Genomic DNA, 8,224 nt, shown 5'->3' on the forward strand with positions numbered 1-8,224 from the left:
CTGCTTTTGATATATGTGAAGAGGGCACCAGTAGTCACCAGGGAGAAGAGGGCTCCCCAACATATGTCGCTAGTGATAAATCCATGTTTACTGACATGGATGAATCAGCATCATCTCATAATTTTGAACCAGATGATCAAATTCACTATTCACCTACCCATCATTCACAGTATTCTATAGATCTGTATTCCTCTCCGTCTCCAACATCGTCACCACGAGTGTCACTGAGCTCTCCAATAGCTTCTGTTGAGTCTCCCAGCCAGATTGTAGTTAGTGCACCCGCCACTACTGGTAGGCCACTAACCTCCTCCATTCCCGCCATCCCTTCAATGTTTAGGCCTCCTCCTGTTACATCACAGAGAGAAGGCCATGAAATAACAAAAAGAAAAGAAGTTGCTACAGCATGTGCGGCCAAAGAAACTGTCACAAAAGATTCTTCACTGCACAGTGGCAAAGGTACCCGTCGTGCACAAGTGTGGCAGCATTTTGAGGCTATTGGTGATGGTCGCCAAGCCAAATGCAAATTGTGTGGTAGGGAAGTCAGCCGGGGTAGAGTGTTGGGGCATCTGACCAATTCAGGAATGAACCAACACCTTCACACCCATCACAAGCCAGTGGTGTTAAGGGAAGAAAGTGGTGTCTCTGCTCCAGCCAGCACTACTAGGGCAACTACTACTAGCAGTGTCACAGTCACCACCAGTAGGAATCACAAGGGGCATGGTGATCATGCCTCTTCTGGTTCAGCTGCTATCAGTGTCAGCCAACATCCCATGAAATCCACCCAGACCACAATGGAGCAATTTGGTGTACATTCCAGTCGCATGTCAAGACAGCAGGTGCGAAAAATTTCACGCCTCATTGGCCAGCTCATAGCGGTTGGAGGGGTTCCTTTAAATATGGTGGAAGGGGACCCCTTTAAACAACTTATGGAGGCAGTTGTACCCCATTATAAAGTTCCTTCTCGTACCACATTCAGTAGATCTGTAATTCCCTCACTTTACAGATCATGCGTTGTTGTTTTGAAGGAGGAGCTGGTAAAGGCTGCTGGACAGTCAGTGCACTTCACCACTGACCTATGGAGTACTCCTAGTGGCCAACATGCCTTCCTGTCTTTGACGGCACATTGGTGGCTGCCAAATGTGTCACCACCAGTTATATCAGCCAAAAGTTCAGGCTCAAAAACCGCTGACTCAGTGACTGGTGCAGTAGCCAAGGGGTACCGCTCCTTTCTCCTGCATGCTGAGGTGATGGATCATCAGCACACCTCACAGAACATCCGACATGTACTGAGTAATATGGTGGCTCAGTGGCTAGGAGAGCAGGCAGGGACAAAGGTACAAATAGGTTTTGTTGTCACCGATGCGGCAGCCAATATGCTAAAGGCGCTACGGGATGGCGGGTTTGTGGGTATACGCTGTTCGGCACATGTACTGCATCTTGTTGTTAAGTTTGCCCTCGATCACGATACTGGAAGGTTGGCAACACTTTTTGAGTGTTGCCGAAAAATAGCTGGCCACTTCCATCATAGTGTGAAAGATAGCCATCTCCTTAGGCAGGAACAGAAAAATTTTGGACTTGCAGAGCACCGGCTCAAACAAGATGTGAGTACTAGATGGAACTCCACATTAGATATGCTGGAGCGTATATTTGAACAGCAAAAGGCAATCCATGCAATGGCATACAAACATTCCATTGGCATTGACAGACCACTGGGCAGGGATGACTGGGCCATGATTGAACAGGTAGTGGCAGTCCTCACACCTTTTCGGGCGGTGACAGAAAATTTAAGTCAAGAGAACGCTAGCCTGGCACAAGTCATTCCCCTCTTCACTCACCTCTCTAACCTATTAGATAATTTCCTTACTAATAGGGAAGTATTGCCTGGTGGTAATCTTCATGATGATGTTGCTGCCCTTGTAAGGAGGTTGAAGGAGCAACTGACTCGGCGCGTAAAAGAGTGCATCGACAGTAGCCCTCACTATATGCTAGCCACACTTTGTGATCCTAGAGTAAAGGGAAAGATAGCACTCCGTACAAATACCTTGACCTCATGGCGGGACAAATTGATACAGAGGGTGCGTGATAGACAAAAAAAAATGTCACCTGTAGAGGAAGATGAAGAGATGACAGAGTCTGATAGTGAGACTCTGTCACCCAAAACCTCTAGCACTGCTGCTTGTCCTCGTCCCACCACAGCAGCTACTTTTTGGGCTGATACACTGGGCACATTGGTTGGAGACATTAGAGATCCCCCAATGAAAGAGAGCAATGCTGCCGACACGGTTAAGCTTTACCTATCTCAACCTCCCCTGCCCCCCAGTACTGATCCCTTGACATTTTGGGATGAAACGAGGTATTTGTGGCCTGTCCTGTCTGTGGTAGCCCAAGAGCTACTTTCCTGTCCCCCAACCAGCGTCCACAGTGAACGTGTATTTTCAATCACAGGAAATACACTTTCACCTCATCGTGCACAGTTGTCCCCCCATCTCCTGGAGCAGATGACATTTTTAAAAATAAATCTTCCAAAGCTGGGTTACCCAGCTCTCAGCTTTGATTCAGATTAAAAAGTGGATCATATAATCTCCTGCTGACCCACTTGTTCAGTGTGCCAGTCAGTACTGTACTGGGAATTAAAATCATCCCTGGAAAATTGTGCGAACATCCCTATTTTCCGTCCAATCAGTATAATGCACACATGCAATTTTTCACAAAGGTGAGATTACTGTGATACTCCTTCCCCACAATATTTTGTTTCCAAATTATAGTATATAATTTTTTAATTAATTTTTTCAACATATTCTTGCTATATGCACTGTAAAGCCCAATTACATCCATTAATCAGCACTTTAAATTCTAGCTTTTCTAGCCATATCTGCTCCCGCCCAACAATACATTTACTGGTATCCCGTTAGGCAAATCCGGCTTTGCTGGTTGTCATTACATGACAAATCAATCATCATGGCTCCTAAAGCAAAAGATCTCTTATTCGGATGATATTTTTTAGTTAGCTAGAGGTCATCAATAAAGTAACTTCCCAAATTCCAAATTTTACTTCCCAAGGTTTTGATGGTTGATTTTATTACAATTTCAACTTTCTATTGACTTTCTTTATATTTTTCATTATTTTTTTAGATATTGATTTAGCCGCCCTAAACAAGCTTTCTCAAGCATTTGTACTAGTGTATCCTTTTTTTATTTTAAATCGTTCATAATTAATAAGTGCACCTTCATCCTAATTTTACAATTGTTAACACATATTTACACGTTACACGAAAAGTTTCTGTTGTAAGCATTGTCACACATTAGTTACAGTTCAAGTTAAGCCACAATTTTTTTTATTAGTTAGTGGGAGTTTTGGAGACTGTTATCCAAAATTATTGTCTTAATGTTTAAGGAAAAAAACATTGAATTACAACTAAGAATAATATTTTTGTGCAGTAAGAAAAAATATTAGTGATCCAAAAAAATATAAATTGAACAATCAGCCAGCAGCTACCATACGCAAAAAAATACGGTTAATCTCTAGGACAGTGTTGTCATTCTGGAAGTCCGCTCCTCATAAGAAAAAAAAACAATAATAGTAATGCTTTGCACAGAGGCACAAACAAGTGAGTGACTTTTAAATTTAACACTTAATCCACACATTCCATAATTTATTTACATTTATTAATAAAATATTCTGTGTTTCTTTCTCATGTTTTTCATAGAATTCTAAAGAAAAACTGTAGACTTGACTTTGAGGGAGGAGACAGACCTTAAAAAAGAGGATGCTATAAGGAGTTCACGGGTAAGAATTATCAATACATGTTTACTTCAAAATAATTTTTATTAAACCGGCATGGAGTGCTGCTCATAAAGACGGTTTTTAATGTAAATTTCAATTTTTAAACTTTGTAAAATAATATAAGTATCACAAGTGTGAGTCATAAAATTATGTTATATAATAAAGTTCTATCTATGTTTCAGGTCAGGAAACATTGTGTAGATTCAGATATATTGCATCCAATATGGATTCGTGCATTTGATCAATTGCTTGCCTCTGATCTCTGTTGACACGGGCTAATGCCCTGTCTATGTGTCTATGGACATCTTTTCTCATATTGTTGACCGCTTTTGTTAATTTTTTTGTTGCCAGCAAATTTTCCAGAAGTAATTCTTCCGTACGGCTATACCGATGTTGTTCTTCCAGTTGAGGAGCTTGAGTCTGGGCTGTCTGCTCATCCACAATGGGGGCATGGTCTTCTGTTGATGTTTGGTCAATGATGACAGATGACGATGGTGAAAAGCATGTTGCTTGAATATTTTCAACAGGACTTCCCTCTACACAAAGAACAGGTGAATGCAGTTTACAGCTATGGCTTCCACCTGCAGAAATGCCGCGTAGTTCTGAAATCGATGAAACAGTAATCAAATATTATTTTGTTGTATGAAAAACAATGTATTTGTAGACATGTTGTACAGACATAGAAAGACTCTCGCTAAAATATTTCTTCCATAATATCTAAGAAAAATACAGCAACAGACTATCCACAAACTTTTATTATACATTATTCGCTCAAATATATTTTAATATCCAGGATGGACCGATTTTATCTCTCTGTCAAATCTAAATAAAAGTTATATTCAATTAAAGGGATACTAACCCCACATCTTTTCTTTCATGATTATGATAGAACATGCAATTTTATGCCACTTTCTAAATTACTCCTATTATTATCAATTTTTCTTTGTTCTCATGTTATCTTGATTAGAAAAAGCATTAATAAAAGGTTAGGACCCGGACCATTTTTAGTTCAGCACCTTGGTAGAGCTTGCTGATTGGTTTGCTACATTTAGCCACAAATCAGAAAGTGCTACCCAGGTGCTGAACAATAAATGGTCCGGCTCTAAAGCTTACAGTACTGCTTTTTCAAATCAAGATAGCATGAGAACAAAGACAAATTGATAGTAGGAGTAAATTAGAAAGGTGCTTAAAATCTCATGCTCTATCTGAATCATGAAATAATTTTTTTTTATTTAGTATCCCTTTAATAAATTTATTTGTATAAAAATTGTGTTATAAATCATTTGTAGCTGATTATTTTTGATATAGTAAAGGCTTAATTACATAAAATGTCAAGATAATTTTTGCCTGTCTTGTTTGTTTACATTTTCAGTTTGTTATAACTTACGTGGAGGAGTAGTGGGCATCTCTCCACTTCCGAAGGCTGCTACTGGTGGGATCCGAATCCGAGTTACTAACGCTGTTAAATCTAGAATAAAATCAGCACAAGCCAAGGTATACTAAATTATAGATAATAAGTTTGTGTGAAGACATCAATATTTATTTGGATTTTTAATTTTTTTTTTTTTTAAATTGTAAAGCATTAAAAAAATTTTTTTTAAATGAAAAGGTGAATAGTGTGCCATACATTTAGCAGAGAATGGTCAGCTGATAGTCGCAACAAGTGGATGGCAGGCAGAATCCTTATCAGGCTGATCAAAGTCATTATATTAAAATCGCGATACAATGGATAATTAAACAAATATTTGACTTTCAATATTTTGAAAGAGCAGGAAATATAAAGCAGCATTATAAATGTATAGTCCTATCATAACATTTGTTTTGTTGTCTTCTTATTATTGTTATTTTATAGATAAAGAATGTAAGCAAGCACTATGCCACTATGCATGGGTTGGAAAGAAAAACAAAAACAAACGTGGACCAGGCTTACATTATTGATTTCTAAAACAAGGATAATATTAGAAAACAAAGAAAAATTGATTATCAGATACTGTAATTAAGTAGGTTCATTTGCTGTTCTAGCAGATTCTTTTATGAAATCATGAAAGAAAAATGTTTGGTTCATTATATCTTGAAGCACAACACTTGATCATGGAAAGTAACTTTCCAATAAAAAGGTAACAGGGCTAGTGAACTGGGACAGGATACATTTTGAATGTAATACTCTGTGCGAAAAATCGAATCTTCAATACATCTATTTTTTTCTAAAACCTATGTTTGTATTTCTTATTTAGGTACTTACCAGAACTAGGCTGAGGCGTGCTTGGGGCTGATCGCCCTGCAGATTTTTTTCGGTGATCTGGAAAACATCAAGGATAAGAGACAGGTAAGTGTAACACGTGTATTAGTGAACAATAGTTATTAGTGATGGGCTAGGGAACTGGGACAGGGTACTACTATTTGAATGTAATACTCTGGGAGTAGAAATCTAATCTTCAATCCATTTTTTTTATTCTACAACCTACTTTGTATTACTTATTTAGATACTTACCAGAAATAGGCTGATCAGTGCTTGGGGCTGATGATCGCCCTGCAGATTTTTTTCCGGTGATCTGGAAAACATAAAGGATAAGAGACAGGTAAGTCTAACACGTGTATTAGTGAACAATAGTTATTAGTGATGGGCTAGGGAACTGGGACAGGGTACTACTATTTGAATGTAATACTCTGGGAGTAGAAATCTAATCTTCAATCCATTTTTTTTATTCTACAACCTACTTTGTATTACTTATTTAGATACTTACCAGAACTAGGCTGATCAGTGCTTGGGGCTGATGATCGCCCTGCAGATTTTTTTCGGTGATCTGGAAAACATAAAGGATAAGAGACAGGTAAGTCTAACATGTGTATTAGTGAACAATAGTTATTAGTGATGGGCTAGGGAACTGGGACAGGGTACTACTATTTGAATGCAATACTCTGGGAGTAGAAATCTAATCTTCAATCCATTTTTTTTATTCTACAACCTACTTTGTATTACTTATTTAGATACTTACCAGAACTAGGCTGATCAGTGCTTGGGGCTGATGATCGCCCTGCAGATTTTTTTCGGTGATCTGGAAAACATAAAGGATAAGAGACAGGTAAGTCTAACATGTGTATTAGTGAACAATAGTTATTAGTGATGGGCTAGGGAACTGGGACAGGGTACTACTATTTGAATGTAATACTCTGGGAGTAGAAATCTAATCTTCAATCTATTTTTTTTATTCTAAAACCTACTTTGTATTCCTTATTTAGGTACTTACCAGAACTTTGCTGAGACGTGCTTGGGGCTGATGATCGGCCTGCAGAGTATTTTCGTTGATCTGGAAAACATCAAGGATAAGAGACAGGTAAGTCTAACACGTGTATTAGTGGACAAAAGTTGTTAGTGATGAGTGAATCATAATGTAAATATAAACCTATACAGGCCAGGTAGTGAGATATATATAGAAAATATTGTCAACAGACCCTAATAGGCATTTAAGGTCATGGTTGATTTTTTATATTGTAAATTTTTGAAGTCACATTACAGAAAAAAGGATGCAATGGCCACAGCGTATAAAATTCAGGTATTGGTGAGGTAGGGAAAGAAAAAAAAAAGGGCCTTGGGAGGGAAAGAGAAGAAAGATGACATGAGGAAAAAGGATATAGAGGAACAACAAATGAAGGGGCATAGGGGAGTGAGGGGAACACAAAAGAAGGGCCATGGTGAGGGAGAAGGATGATATATATATATAATTATTATTTATATAGCGCCTTTCTCACAGTGGTACTCAAAGTCTTGAAGGTCATTTTCAGCGCTCGCTCTCAAAATTTAAAAAAATCGGCTGTTGGATAGTTATAGTTGTTACTTATTATTAAGAAATGTAATGGTACTCATTTGAGCGACATCAAAAGGATTAAGGGCTGAGTTGGCCCTGCTGGGATTTGAACATTTGTATCTTTGAACAGGCTTTTGTAGTCATGGCATTTTGACAATCAAGCTACCTCACAAGACTTATAAAAAGTGTGATTTTGATTCTCTCATATACAACTATGCCAGATGCATTCATATTCCATCTTTCACATTCACAATTCACATACACTAGCAATGTATGTGGATGATGGAAATTGAGTTTTGAAATATGTTTATGTAACTATATATGCTGCCTAGAATGCAACTCCTGTCATACATGATTTTTTGCCCTTACAGATATGGGTCTTTCTTTATTTGTTTAAAAAAAAAAAAAAAAAAAAAAAAAAAGGGAAATTGTAATAGCTAAAGGATAAATCTATTGTCTTGTATTCCACTTTATTCCATTTTTTTTTGGTTTTTATTTCCACACCCATGCAAAGTAATCAAAGTAATCGTATATATAATTTTACTCACCATCTCTCTTTTCCCTGACAGATTTGTCTCTCCTACTTGAGCTTCCTTCTCCAGTGACACTTCCTTCTCCAGTGACAACAGCCTCT

General features: G+C 38.0%; 2 long non-coding RNA genes across 3 annotated transcripts; one reads left to right on the plus strand and one right to left on the minus strand.

Moving 5' to 3' along the window:
- The first annotated feature begins 4,239 nt into the window (after positions 1 to 4,239).
- LOC128643540 (uncharacterized) lies at positions 4,240 to 6,100 on the plus strand. The gene is made up of 3 exons (XR_008399836.1): positions 4,240 to 4,335; positions 5,157 to 5,278; positions 6,019 to 6,100. It is a non-coding gene; the product is annotated as an uncharacterized LOC128643540 (long non-coding RNA).
- Positions 4,353 to 6,582, minus strand: LOC128643539 (uncharacterized). 2 transcript variants are annotated; one of them, XR_008399835.1, is made up of 4 exons: positions 6,529 to 6,582; positions 6,027 to 6,083; positions 5,172 to 5,252; positions 4,353 to 4,386 (listed from the first exon to the last, which is right to left on the minus strand). It is a non-coding gene; the product is annotated as an uncharacterized LOC128643539 (long non-coding RNA). The 2 variants fall into 2 exon arrangements; XR_008399834.1 differs by lacking the exon at positions 6,529 to 6,582 and adding an exon at positions 6,276 to 6,328.
- Positions 6,583 to 8,224: the final 1,642 nt, after the last annotated feature.

This window comes from Bombina bombina, unplaced genomic scaffold (genome assembly GCF_027579735.1).
Source record: "Bombina bombina isolate aBomBom1 unplaced genomic scaffold, aBomBom1.pri scaffold_760, whole genome shotgun sequence".
Lineage (NCBI taxonomy): Eukaryota > Metazoa > Chordata > Amphibia > Anura > Bombinatoridae > Bombina > Bombina bombina.